We start from the raw sequence: 15949 nt of genomic DNA, 5'->3' as shown, positions 1-15949 counted from the left end.
CTTGTTGTTTTTGTCTGCTTCTACTTGTCTTTGCACTAGGATGATGTCAGAGTAAATGTGCAGTCATATTCGTTGTGTTCCCACCACTCTTAGTACCATTGATGTTAAGTTAGACTCTTTTTCTCCAATCGATCTTTCTGAGTTAACTTCAATAATTACTTCCTCCAAACCATCAACGTGTCTTTTAGACCCCATTCCTACAAAACTGCTCAAAGAATTCCTGCCATTGATTAATTCTTCGATCTTATATATGATCAACCTATCTCTAATAATCGGCTATGTACCACAGGCCTTCAAGGTGGCTGCAGTTAAACCTTTACTCAAAAAGCCATCTCTAGACCCAGCAGTCTTAGCTAATTATAGGCCAATCTCCAACCTTCCTTTCATATCAAAAATCCTTGAAAGAGTAGTTGTCAAACAGCTAACAGATCATCTGCAGAGGAATGGTTTATTTGAAGAGTTTCAGTCAGGTTTCAGAGTTCATCACAGCACAGAAACAGCTTTAGTGAAGGTTACAAATGATCTTCTTATGGCCTCTGACAGTGGACTCATCTCTGTGCTTGTCCTTCTTGACCTTAGTGCAGCATTCGATACTGTTGACCATAATATCCTATTAGAGCGATTAGAACATGCTGTAGGTATTACAGGTATTGCACTGCAGTGGTTTGTATCATATCTATCTAATAGACTCCAATTTGTGCATGTAAATTGAGAGTCCTCTTCACACACTGAGGTTAATTATGGAGTTCCACAGGGTTCAGTGCTAGGACCAATTCTGTTTACATTATACATGCTTCCCCTAGGCAGCATCATTAGAAGACATAGCATACATTTTCACTGCTATGCAGATGACACCCAGCTCTATCTGTCCATGAAGCCAGATAACACACACCAATTAGTTAAACTGCAGGAATGTCTTAAAGACATAAAGACTTGGATGGCCACTAACTTTCTGCTTCTTAACTCAGATAAAACTGAGGTCATTGTACTCGGCGCTGAAAAGCTTAGAAATATGGTATCTAACCAGATTCTTACTCTGGATGGCATTACCTTGGCCTCCAGTAACACTGTGAGGAACCTTGGAGTCATTTTTGACCAGGATATGTCCTTCAACGCACATATTAAACAAATATGTAAGACTGCGTTCTTCCATTTGCGCAACATCTCTAAAATTAGAAATATCCTGTCTCAGAGTGACGCTGAAAAACTAGTTCATGCATTTATTACTTCCAGGCTGGACTACTGCAATTCATTATTATCAGGATGTCCAAAAAACTCACTGAAAAGCCTTCAGCTAATCCAAAATGCTGCAGCAAGAGTACTGTCAGGGACTAGAAAGAGAGAGCATATTTCTCCTGTTTTGGACGGCGTCAACACGTTAACGAGCAAACTGCGCTAATGCACTAGTTCCCACCAATGTAATTGAGCATTGCGTGGCACATCCGACATACTGTTTTACTTTTGTCCATGACGCGCTTACCTTCAGGGTCATACGTCACACAAAAACCAAAATAGTTCCAAACGCCAGATCTGAATTAGGGTGGGGAAGATTCAGTTTGCCATGTTGCAACGAGCTTAGCGTCTGTCTTGCTAGCTTGCGCTGCGCTCAGTGAATCTGCGTTCAACTACCCCGCCTAGGCTGCAATGTCGAGCGCAGATCCACTGAGCGCTCAACACAGACAGCATCGTCAGAAGAAAAGTTGATAAAATAAATTAAAAATTTTGTATTGTTCGATACATATGCGTACCGAACCGAAGGCACTGTATCGAACGGTTCAATATCAATACGAGTATTGTTGCACCCCTACTAACTAGCTAACTGAGTGAATGCCCATTAACCTTATAACTCCTGTTGTGTGTGTGCGTGTGTGTGTGTGTGTTTGTGTACAGAGAGACAGCCAGGTTCATAATGGATATAAGGAAGTTTTTTTTTTTTAAAAAAAGGAGCCACATTCAGGTAAAAGTGAATAATCAAATGATCCGTCAATCAAGAATAATGTTGGATCAGTGTTTCAATGTTTATATCTTTTATTAGATGTTCATGTGGTTTGGTTATTTGCCTTTTGGTTGAAAGTAGACTGAAAGAGGACTTTTTGTTAGCGATCTTAATAATTTTTCATCTAATTGAATACAATCTATTTGTGTATGATTGTCAGTCCAAAGAGGGAGAGAGGAAAGAGGGAACGTGAGGAGAAAGGGCAAGGTCAGGAAGAACCAGGTAAGAAAACAGACAGGGAATAGTGACAGGCAAAACAGAAACTGTTAAACTTACAAAGAGAAAAAACCTAATTTTACTCACACAATCTGGAAGTTGTGTTCTCCCTATATTAAAGCTGCTAAACAGAATCTGCAAAACAAACTGGTTTGAAACATTTTTGACCCTCTTTAACAACATTCCAACATAACATTATCATTGATCGGGGAGATTAAAATTAATGATATATTTTTATGTGGTTCAGCCACAACTCTACTAAAACCTCAGCCAGTAATAGGTAGGCCAACTTTTGGACCGTCCAGTTGTCTGTATGACAGCCGCAGTACGTACTAGAGATGGCACGATACCACTTTTTTATGTCCGATACCAATACCGATATCATAAATTTGGATATCTGCCGATACCGATATGAATCCGATATAGTGTGTTTTTTAATAAATAAAATGTTTTTTTAATATCTTGCTGCATTTTGTATAAGTTTATACTCAAGTTTAAATAAATAACAACACTAAAGCTATTCTGTTATACCTGTATGTAAAAAATACATCCATCCATCCATCTTCATCCGCTTTATCCGGGGCCGGGTCGCGGGGGCAGCAGCCTAAGCAAAGAGGCCCAGACCTCCCTCTCCCCAGCCACCTCCTCCAGCTCATCCGGGGGAACACCAAGGCGTTCCCAGGCCAGCCGAGAGATATAATCTCTCCAGCGTGTCCTGGGTCTGCCCCGGGGCCTCCTCCCGGTGGGACATGCCTGGAACACCTCACCCAGGAGGCGCCCAGGGGGCATCCTTACCAGATGCCCAAACCACCTCAGCTGGCTCCTTTCGATGTGGAGAAGCAGCGGCTCTACTCTGAGCCCCTCCCGGATGGCCGAACTTCTCACCCTATCTCTAAGGGAGATGCCAGCCACCCTTCGGAGGAAGCTCATTTCCGCCGCTTGTATCCGCGATCTCGTCCTTTCGGTCACTACCCACAGCTCGTGGCCATAGGTGAGGGTAGGGACGTAGATCGACCGGTAAATTGAGAGCTTCGCTTTTACACTCAGCTCCCTCTTCACCACGACGGACCGGTGCAGCGTCTGCATTACTGCAGCTGCAGCCCCAATCCGTCTGTCGATCTCCGGCTCCCTTCTCCCATCACTCGCGAACAAGACCCCGAGATACTTGAACTCCTCCACTTGGGGCAGGACCTCATCCCCGACCCGGAGTGGTTAGTACTTAGCAGAAATATTAAGCAACCTAACTAATAGGGTTGCAAACTCCCAGCAAAAAAAAAATAGGGAACCACCCCCACCCCCCACCTCATGATGCTTAATCAATGTAATCAAATTTAATTTGATGCAGGGAGGAAAATGCACAGAAATAAATTATTTTTCAAGAATAATTAAATAGATTAAACATCTTTCTTCAACAAAATTGCAGACTGCACAGATGGTACCTTCCCAAAGGAAAAAGTACTATAGCTTACTGGGGTATGTTAGACTTAACAGTTACTATATACAGTAATGGACTTATATATATATATTACATCAGATTAAAACTTTGGGTCAGATAATTATTTATTAAAAGCTTGACATTTTAAATGAGAATAAGAAAGAAAAGTATGTCTTTGTGCCCCCTTTTCCCTGTTCATGCCCTATCGGCCCCCCTGGCTAAGCTTTGCTAGATCCGCTACTGCACAGTTACCAGCCGTCAGCTATGTAGAAAAAGATCCTGGTGTAGAAAGTAATATTAAATAAATTCTAACAACAGCTTACCAAGCTTAATAGTGCTGCTGTTGTTCAGCCGCTGGTTTCCTCTTTCTTGTGCAAAGTGGGCCAAAAACAAACAAGAGAGACGGACTAGCGACAGAAAAGCCGATCAGCTGATCATTGATCAGTTTCACGTTTGAAGTAGGAGCAGGAGAGAGAGAGAGAGAGAGGCAGTCGCTCCATATATCGGTTGTTAAGCTTAACGCTGGAATGCTTTACAAACATTCAGAGATGAACTTACACACTTGCTTTACTTCTCTCTGGGAAAACGTCCTTGTAGATGAAATGCTGGTTTGGTAGCACACAGCCGCTCTATCATGTGAGCACACTGCTCCAACATGCTACGGTTATGAGCCGGGTTACGCCGTGTAGCAAGTTTTGTGAGGTGCTTTTTTGATATTTAATGGATCGGATTACATTTTTTATTTCTTGCCGATATCCGATCCAGGAATTTGGGTCAGTATCGGACCGATACCGATACGTAATATCGGATCGGTCCATCTCTAGTGCGTACATCACATTTGCGCAGAAACTGCCAAACAGCCCTGGTGGAGTGAGGAGCTGTAAAGAGAAGCAGATGCTCTGTTTATATTTTAAAATGTTTTAAGCTTGTTTCAAAGATTCTGTACAGCAGCTTTAAATGTTTTCCAAAAGCACACATACACTTATCAGTGTTTCTCAAACTTGTTACAGTGTGTACCACCTGAAAAAATGTCAAGCTCTCCCAAGTACCACTATGAAAGCATGAAATAATTTATTCTGTTTTGGGAGTATTTTTTATGTATCTGTATTATATTATACATACACATTAAAAGTGAATCTCTGTCCAAAAAATGCACTCAGTTTACTTTTTACTCACTATGAGCATAATTCATTTTTTAATTCTCCCGCAGTAATTAAGGTTAGGATATGTATTTTTTCTATTCCAATCCATTCTTCTTTTGTAGCATTTAAATAACCTTTATCAGATTTGATGGTTTTGTTACAGACTTTTCAAAAAAGTGTTTTGCTTTTCTTTCACAAATGTGGGGATTATATTGTTAAAATGTCCAAAACAATGATGTCATGTTTTGTGACGAGGACCCAGGCAGAGAGACTTGATGAATTTAAGAATCTTATGATTTAATAAAGAAATTTGCAGACTTGCACAGAGATGGTAAAATTATGATGACTGATAACGGAGACGAAGACAACAGACGATGAGGACAGGGAGGAACAGGGGTTTAAATGCACCAAAGTGACAGTCAGAGAGAACTCGGGACAACATTTAAGGATGCAGAGACTGACAGAGACAGGTTTATCTTGCCTGGCTGGGGAGCTCTCTGGGTGCTCAGCACCCCCAAAGCTCTGATCCTAGAATCGCCCCTGGTTGCTAGGCAACCTGAGCAGCGCGACGAAGGCCAGACCATCCCATTTCGCAAGCCTCTCACTTCCGCACTTCTTGTACTTCGTAGTACCAGCCGTACGTAGTCGGCGAAGTGCGCGTACTGTGCGGACGCTGGATTGGGACACAGCCCAGGACCTGCTGGACGCATCTAAAATCTGCAGAATCAGGATTGAGTGTGCTTAATGAAGCTGACATCAGCTTTCCAAAAAAATGTGTTTAATCAAAGTTAATTTATGATTTAACAAGAGGGGCGATTACTTATCACACAGGATCTGGATAACGGTTTTCCCCTAACAAATAACTATTCATTTATTATTAAATAAATGAAACCAATTTAAAAATAAAAATGCATTTTGTATTTGATAGGGTTATCTATTGGGTTGTCTTTTGACGATGTGAAACGTAAATATGAAAACAAGCAAACAAAAAAGTAAGCAATCAGGAATCTGCACATGCTTTTACACAGCATCAGTTCAGCTTTTGAATTCAGTTTTTCAGGGCCACACTAGAAAAAGAACTGAGGGTCACCAAGAGCTAGTAACATACAGCTTATTGATGTGCTTTAACTTCACTGTAATATGTTGGAGTTTGTCCCAAAAAAAGCCATTGGCTGGATATACTTTAGGTCTTGGTTGTTTTTGCAATGAGTAAAAGCATAATTTAGCGATTGCTTAAGAGGAGAAACTGTACAAAACTATACGCTGTTGAAGTAATCTTCAACAGCGTATTCAAAATTAATATCTTGAGAGGTTGAAAGAACCCATTAGTAAAAATTGTGTTCTGACTAAAAAGGATAGTTACTTAATGAATACTCAATCTCAAAAGTTGGGAAATTCCTGTTTTATAGCAGCCAAAACATTTAACACAACCTCCATCCTTCCATCCATGTCTTCTCTTCCACATATATTTATCAGGGCAAGAGGCTGAACCCAACCTTTGATTGTAAATATAACCTGATTTCTGAAAAAGTTGAAATGTTCTGTAAAATGTAACTAAAAACAGAATGTGTCAAGAAATTTGGGATAGAGACAACTAATAGTTGAAAAAGTAAGTGGCATCTAAAATAAACAGCTTAAGGAACATTTTGCAACTAAAAATAATAAAAATGAAATTGCAACGATAGATAAATATATAAAATATCTACAGTATATAATATGATCAAAACATTCGTAGAACCTGGAGAAATGTCTGTACTCAACAGACAAGCTGAAAACAAGCAGCACTGTTATGATTCTGCCATGGAAGTCACTGCAGTGGCTCAGAAACACTTCCATAATTTGTTGTCTGTGAACTTAGTTTGCCATGCCATCCATAAATGCAGGCAGGCTAAAGGTCTTTTGTGTGAACATGATCCAGTAATACCCCTATACTGGGGTATACCTACCTATACCGTCTCTTTTTTTTTCTTAAAATAATATTATTGTTTTTGCAACATCATACAAAGATTTGTTTTCACAATAATATGCAGCAGTAGTAAGACCCCCCCCCCCCCCCCCCCCACACACACACACACACACACACACCACTTTCCATCCCTGCTCTCTCTCAAACCTACATCAAGTAAAAACACATGAAATATGCATACATTAGTACAGTATGTGGCATTTATTGTCACGGTTTGCCAGGGCAAGCCGTGGGGATGAGGGGGAAGGAGGACCCAAATGCTGGACTCTTTGATGAAGGCAGTGCGTTTATTTACAGTGATGCAAAATAATCCAAACAACAATAAATCCCCAGTGCTTTCCCGACTCCCGTGACGGGCCCCCTTAGGCGCGTGGTGACATCCGGCTCGGGCTGAGCGGGGCCCTTGGGCGGCAAAGGCCCTTATTTAAGTCATTTGAAGTCAAATTAAGCCTTTGTTACAACATTTTTTCAACATTAACTCTAGAGGAGTTAACTGGGATAAGGGTTAGAAATGAAGAATCTAATCTGTAAATACTTAAAGAAATGTTTTTTGGGGATTTGAAATTTTGTATTTATGTATAAGGCCCCAAACTCCATCCATCCATTCACTTCCACTTATCCTTTTCTGGAGCCTATCCCAGCTGTCATAGGGCATGAGGCAGGGTACACCCTGGACAGGTCGCCAGTCTGTCGCAGGGCTAACACACAGACAGACAACCATTCGCGCTCACATTCACTCCTATGAGCAATTTAGACTAACCAATTAACCTATCCCCATAAACTGCATGTCTTTTGAGGGTGGGACGAAGCCGGAGTAGCCGGAGGAAACCCACGCAAACACGGGGAGAACATGCAAACTCCACACAGAAAGACCCCGGCCTGATGGTGGAATTGAACTCAGGACCTTCTTGCTGTGCGACAACAGTGCTAACCACCATGCCCAACTGCCCCAAGGCCCCAAACTGTTCTATTAAATCCTTTACTACAGGCACAGAAGTTTTTAGATGCTTAAAAAATAAAATGACATCATCAGCAAATAAAGCAATTCTATGCTCCTTTCTACCAATCTTAACCTTATATTTGTCCACTGGTTCTAACAGCTATTGCCAAAGTTTCAATAGCTAAAAGGAATAAATGTGGAGATAATGGTGAACCCTGCGGGCACCCTCTTTTAATGTCAAATGGTTCAGAAATTATCTCATTAGTCATAACCAGTGTTGGGTAAGTTACTTTAAAATAGTAACTTAGTTACATTACTAGTTACTTCTATCAAAAGTAACTCAGTTACTTCAAGTTACTCGTTACTTTCAAAGTAACTAGTTACTAGGGAAAGTAACTTTGGTTTTACTCAGAATTCTCTTGTTAATGTGTTGCTTCCATAACTTTGCCAGTCTTCTAGCTTGCTTACTTGCCACAAGTGCACTGTGCCACCTACCAATAGAAAGGAAAAGATAATGTGCATATTTCCACAAGAGAAATCCCACGCCTGGACCGTCATTGACTGCTGCCATGATTCTAGTCTATGTCACGTGCGCCTTTTACATCAAATAAAAAAACTGCAGTCGTGGTGCTTTGATTGTACTCAGAACTCGGAAATTCTGCCTTCTGAATAGGAAGATGTAGGTAACACCAGACTGCAGATGAGCTGCATACAGGGCTGGACTGGGACAAAAAATCGGCCCGGGCATTTTGACTAGAGACTGGCCCACCATTATAGGAAAAATCCTAAAGCCTTTGAATGAAAACAAACGCTGTTGTGACAGTGATGTACACTGTTTTGATGGTATATATGCATCAATCTATCAATCGTTTGTTGTAAGATTCAGATAATTATTTTTTAAAGCGAGACATTTTAAATGAGAATAAGAAAGAAAAGTATTTCTTTGTGCCCACCTCTCCCTGTTAATGCCCTACCTGGCCCCCCTGGCAAAACTTTGCATCTTCAGGTGCGGATCGCACCTGCACAGTTACCAGCTGTCAGCTACCTAAAAAAGGATCCTGGGGTTATTTGTCTCTCAGAAACAGTTCATAACTTCCCTTCAACTCATTTATGTCACCTAAAAGGTAAACCTGTTTCTCCATCACCTGTTCAGCTCTGATGATTTAGTAAGGACGTCTCCTAGTTTCATCTTCATGTTTCCCTCTCACCAGATAACCAAACCGATATCATGACCAGCAGCTTTTTTGCAGCTGTGGCTCCAGCAAACATCAGCTGATACTAGAAATTAATATTAAATAAATTCTAACAACAGCTGATCAAGCTTAAACATGCTGCTGTTGTTTAACATCGGCTGGTTTCCTCTTTCTGGCGCAAAGTGGGCGATAAACAAACAAGAGAGCCGATCAGCTGATCATTGATCAGTTTTCATGATTGAAGTAGAAACGGGAGAGGGAGGGGAGAGAATGAAAGAAGAAGAGGCAGCTGTGCAGCAAAGACACAGAATAACTCTAGCTTTGTGTCTTTTTTCATTGTAGCTGAAGTCCGGGACAAACTGTTCCTTTTCACCTCAATAAGAAACGCTTAATATTTTCTCTGAATACCAGACGGGACGGTTGGCAACCCTAATAACTTATGAACAAAATAAAGTTCAATATCATTAACTTCATAGCACCAGTGTTGGGAAGGTTACTTTTAAAATGTATTCCATTACAAAATACAGAATACATGCCCCAAAATGTATTCTGTAACGTATTCTGTTACGTTACTCAATGAGAGTAACGTATTCTGAATACTTTGGATTACTTAATATATTATCATGCTGTTTACAACTACATGAATGTACTATTGCTGTGATTTATTACTGTTACTGAAGGTCCGCGGCTCCGAACCGTAGTAAAGGGACCTCTGGCTAATACGGTGGGTTCTGTGTCAGGCTCGTAGCCGAAAACTAGCTTTACTTTGTTGTCTGGGTCAACTTTGCTAGCGAGAGACAGAGAGAGGCGTTGAAAGACTGCTCCAACGGAACTTATTGTTTTTGGAGGAAAACACGAACACGGTGTATAGTCGAGTCTTAATAGCTTACTTACAACTGGGCTCGTCAGGCACTCTTCTTGGCTGCAGTGGTTATTATTATATTTACATGCTTCCAGCTCCCGTTTCTGCTCGATGACAGCTCGTACTTTTACTTTTTCTCCCTCCCTCGCTCACAGACACATAACGTGTATGGCAGTCCATTCTCCCTGCAGCACGGACTACACTGCCTATGATGCTACATTCTTTAGAGCTATACCGGTAGCATTCTCCCTATTAGCTTAGCACAACAACAACAAAAAGGCCTCTCTCACCCAGGAAACACGCAGAGAGAGAGCGTCACCCTGTAACCATGGCAACTGTAACGCTGCCACCTGGAACAACAGAACGTAGCTGTCAAACAAAACCCAAACAGGCCTGACCCGCCACAATATGAAACAGGAAAGTACCGCCGTGTAATCCATTTATTTCAACAAAGTAACTGTATTCTAAATACCACCTTTTTAAACGGTAACTGTAACGGAATACAGTTACTCATATTTTGTATTTTAAATACGTAACGGCGGTACATGTATTCCGTTACTCCCCAACACTGCATGGCACCCACCCAGCTGTGTAGAAACTCCGTCATGCTAGCTAGTACGGAAAAAGTCAGAATAACGAAAATAAACTCCACCTAAACTTGGTTTATATCTGACCCAGATAGACTGCAGGTCATAACTCATAGGGGGTCATATGATTGTTGGGCTTTTCTCTGTATCTATGAAGCGCCTTGAGGCGACATTTGTTGTGATTTGGCGCTATATAAATAAAATCGAATTGAATTGAATTGAACTTCTTACCTGAAGTTCAGTTCACACTTGGACCGGCGGCTGCCTCGGGTCTCTTTTCCTTTTGCGTCCCCTTTCCCTCATCCACCTGCTGGCCTCCACCACTTGCTAATGTTACAGAATCTGTGGAAGCTCCGCGATAGCCACCACATGAAGTAACGAGTAACGACCCTATCTAAATCCCAGTAACGACTAACACGTTCCTGATTTTGGCATAATAACTAGTTACCGTGCTCGTTACCACAATAATAACGTAGTTACTGTAACGCGTTACTTAATAACGCGTTAGTCCCAACACTGGTCATAACATGAGCTACAGAATAACAGTGTAGTAGCTTGATCCAAAATGATTTACCAAACCCAAATTTAACAATGACATCAAAGAGATATGGCCATTCGATTCTATCAAATGCCTTCTCTGCGTCGAGCGAGAGAATGGCTGTATCTTCCTGTTCACTTTGATTATGAAGAATGTTGAGGACTTGCCTTACATTATGTAAACCCTGCCTATATTTAACAAATCCATTTTGATCATCTTCTATAATAACTGGAAGAACATTTTCTAATCTTTTGAAGAGAATTTTACAGAGAATTTTAGTATCTGTATTGATTAAGCTTATAGGACGCATATTTTCACATTTTTTAATTTAGTTTTCAAGGTTTAGGAAGCATTATTATCAAGGACTCCCTCAATGAGGCAGTAAGATTACCAGTATTAAAGCATTCTATATAGACATATCTAAGAGGGGCTGTCAAGGTCAGTTGGCCGTCCTTTTGGCCAGCTGTTTTACCAGCATTTAGAGCATTTAAATTCAAATTCAATAATATGAATTTGAATTTATTTATTTCAATCAATCAATCAATCAATCAATCAAGGCTTTATTCGCCACGTGCAGGTTGCCCTGCAGTGGGACCCCCCTGACCTTACACACACAACACAGACATCACATGGGGATACAGGTCAGAGATGGGTAGCGTTACAGAAAAAAAAACAACACTGAAATATACACTACAATGGGAAAGTACAAGAGGAAAAAAAGAGACCTCGGCTCATGCTGGGCTCCTGTGGGAGGACAGCATGAGAACAGGAAACAAAAAAACTCCTCTGCACAAAAAAGCACATAAATGTCCACAGCACAACATTATGGAACACGAGACAAGCAACAGGGTTGGGTGGGGGGTGAGGAGTAATCCGAAGCAAACACAGCAGCCATCCTGCCCAGCGCTACCATTCCAGCGCGGGCTCAGACCCGCTGTGTTCCCAGGAGGGAACAAGCATCGAAGGCATTTGGAAAGGGAGGGGGGATGAGTGTGTGCATATCAGTGTGTATGTATGTGTGTGCGTGTTCAGAGTTCAGCTGAGACAGTGTCCTTCGCCCTGCCAGGCTAAGTAAACAGTCTTCCAGCCAACCCAGGTGGCCTTGCATGGAATGGGAAGAACAGTCTAAACACAGTCAGGGTGTTTTTGTTCAGCTCCAGCCTTGAGACCGCAGCTGGCGCCGAAAGGGTGTCCGCATAAAGTGATGGTGTTTTTTACTTTAGTGCGAACAACTCATATGAATTTCAAAGCTGTTCTAACAGTCCAACACTGGTCTCTCAATCTCCTGTTGGAGAGCCGTGAGCTTCTCCATGATGTTATCAAACTTGTGCTCCGTGATGTTGTCATTCTTGTGCTCAAAGAGCCGATTCTGAGAACTCACGACCACAGTGAGCTTCTCCAAGATGTGATCCAATTTGCGCTCAGAGGTGTTATTCTGAGCGAGCCCCTCCAAGATGTAATCCAGTTTGCACTCAGAGATCTTATCCGTAAGCTTCTCCAAGATCTTATCCATGCTGCACTCAATGAGTCCATTTTGAGAAACTCACGCCTCTTCCCATTGTTTCAATCCCAGCGGCCAGCCTTGTGGGGGTTTGAACAGCCGGTTCCGCTTTCTTAATTCTTCGATAAGTCAGGGCCAAGCCAGCTCCGATCAGCAAGAACCCTGTTACCATGGTTCCGAATAGGTAGATATCTTCAGCACTCAGGCTCACCCAAGCCCAAACTTCTCGTTGAGAAAGGGGTGTCAATTAGAAAGGGGTGTAAATTTAAAAGGGACAGTGCAGTTTAACATAGTCCAAGTACAAAACATGAAACTGATGTAACACACATAAGTTTATAGCTATTGCTAATTTTCAACAATTGTCCCTTGTTGGGCTTACAATCAAAATAGATACATTTTACAATGAAATATACATTTTCATAAAACCAAAATACATCATAAATAAAACTACAATTAATAGACAATAAATTAAAAAATAAAAATCATTAATTAAAATGTATATTAATTTGCCTATCAACATTTTCTTTGACTTCCTCAGAAATTTTTGGTATATCAATTTTATCTAGAAATAAAGATTGCATTGTAGTTGCGTTGTTGTATTCAGAATCATATAATGTTTCATGAAACATTTTAAATGCATTATCTCTGATGGGTCTACTGTAATATTTTCATTTGAAATGTCAAGGTTTGTAATTGCCTTTTTAGATTCCTGCTGTTTTATACGCCAGGCCAGAAGCTTGCTGGGTTTTTCACCTTGATCATAGAATTGTTGCTGTAATCTCAATAAATTTACAGCTGCTTTTGCACTTGTCATTTCGTTATATTGCGTTCTCAATAGTAATAATTATTTTAAATTGTCCTCTTTATTTTGGCCTGATTGAAAGCTGGTCTCTTCTAACAGTTTTATTTTTTCTTCCAGATATTTTATCTTTTGATTTCTTTCTCTCTCTTTTTTTTTTTTTACTAGTATAGCTTATGATTTGCCCTCTTAAGTATGCCTTGAAGGCTTCCCATCTTGCAACTGCCGATGTTTGAATTGTGTTCAAAGTATTCATTAATTTGCTTGCCCCTGTGTCCTGTCTGGACCCAACTCCATTTAAAATGGTACATTTTCTCATGTTATACATTTGATCTGTTTTCTGTATACTACTGTGTGTAGAATATGAAGATATGATTTTTTAAAATGAATTTGTATGCCGAATAAGAATATAGCTCAATGACTAACAAGTAACAGAGGTCATGTAAATTAATACTGTGTTTTTAATGTTACAATAATAATACAATAAATAAGTGATAATAAAAAATATCACTTCAGAACAAGGTGAACAGATATTACTAAATACAACCATTTAATTTAAATTTTTATTAAAAACACCTGCATTGGAAATGAAGTTAACTGAACAGCACATTGTCCACTTTCATATAACCTGCATGGCAAGGACTGCATTATTTCATGTAGAGGTGAAGAATCTAAAAAGTGCTTCTTGTAGTCTGTGTTCTGGGATGTGTAGCTTCAACACATCAGACTCCTGTCAGAAACATCCAGTGTCACATTATTAAGCAGTCTGAGCACAGCAATTATGAATTTTCCTTCCTATCTTTCCTTGACCTCAAGATGTCTTCTGTTGAGGTCAAGAGAAAGTAATTAGTAACGTTTGGGCCTTTGAGATACATATGCAAGAAATCACGTTGTTATTTGTTTTTTTTAACAAACTTTTTATTAATTAATTGTACACAAAAGATATTAATCAGCACCAAAACTGAACATGTAGAATTAATATATATATAAAAAAAGTACGTAGATTTGTGTAATGACACAGTGTATACACAAGGGGACAGGACTTTACTTCCTGTCAGATTTTACTGTTTTAGCTAGACTGCGGTATTTTTGTTATTCTGTTTTCTTAGTATTAAAATTGTTCAACTCAGAGGGTAGTTCGAAAAAATGTTAAAAACAGCACATAAATGCTATATTGTATGTTCAATAGAAATTGTAATGGCATGTATAAATGAACAGAGCTGTTCATTTATTGGATGGTAGTTGTATGGAACTACCATTGGATGGTAGTTGATGGTAGTCATTGGATGGTAGTTTATCCAACCAGACTTTTGGTCCAGCTACTTGTTGATACCAGTGCATCCACCTCAGCACAATAAACAACTGGGAAATTCTCTATTTATCAAAATAATGTCATTGTGTTTCAACTCAAATACTACTTTTTAAAGTGGCTCATTATGCTCCCTACAAATCTATTCATGTAGTACATATTCTTGACTTGTGCCATTTACCATGTTTTCTTTCAAATGTGGTCCTAGTTGCTGTATTTTGTGGACATTTACAATCTTTCCTGCCTCTGAAAATACATACATACATACACACACACACATATGTATATATATATATATATATATATATATATATATATATATATATATATATATATATATATATATATATAACAGTTCTCCCGGTGTTAGCTAGTTAACAGGACTGGCCTCATCATCTGCCACGAGTCCTATTATTTATAAATGTCAAACTATAATTTTCAGTGTAATTTTTTTAATGTGTGTTCAAAAGCTCTACAAAAATGTATATGTCATAATTCAGACACTACATAGAAGTGTGCAAATGCAAATGTTGGCTCACTGCAATGTGTGGTACACAGTATACCCACCTTGTCAGGGAAGTTTACTTGCTGAATATTCATGGCATTCAAGAATTTCTTCTACATTTTTTATTTCAGGGAATTCATGAATCTGAATGATTTTAATATAAGTAAATAAAACAACTAAAATAGCACAATTTTGATAAGATGGTGCCCCTAACAACTGTGTCAACACATACACATTCTGACAATGATTCAGGTCCTCTGCCAACATTGACACAGCTATTTATTATATTTCATTTTGCTGTAACATTTCTGGGGAAATTTGCCTACAAAGTAGAGCAGGAAATGATGTTAATGATACACATGACACCTTACAGAGAGTTTAGTGTGAAACTGACTTGGAACACACAAAATTTAATGGGGTATGGGCTGATAATGCAAAAAAACCCCAGCATCCTTATTACTCTGAAGAAATCCAAGAACACACTGTCAAGAGCACTTCTAAATCTTCACAGTGATGTCTGTGGATTATCCAGAGTAAAAGTTACGCTGTCTGCTTGTGCAAAAACAATTTTTTTGAAATTTGAGGAGCACAAATGGAATGGACTACAGAAACATGTTTCTAAATTTCCGGGAAAGAAATCCAGACCTCCCTGTATGGACTGGGATTAATTTGAACACACCTGTTTTGGCAAATTTAACTTTAGCTGTCTATTTCCTTCTTACAGCTTTCTATTAAACAGTTGGATCTAACCAGACATGTGTGCTGTCAATTAAATCAAATTCTTTTTTTACAGAATTCACCTGCTTGCTGCATACAAATCTACTACTGCACATTCACCTAATGTATATAATATATAATGTTGTTCTTCTCTCCCCCTTTTGCACAAGTCGAGGAGCGTATCAGGTTACATTTCACTGCGTGTTATACTTGTATAAATATGCATGTGACGAATAAAGAATC

The sequence above is a fragment of the Neolamprologus brichardi genome, chromosome 12 (assembly GCF_056152115.1).
Source record: "Neolamprologus brichardi isolate AB-2024 chromosome 12, ASM5615211v1, whole genome shotgun sequence".
Classification (NCBI taxonomy): Eukaryota; Metazoa; Chordata; class Actinopteri; order Cichliformes; family Cichlidae; genus Neolamprologus; species Neolamprologus brichardi.
The sequence above is the reverse complement of the archived record's forward strand: the minus strand, read 5'-3'. Positions refer to the sequence as shown.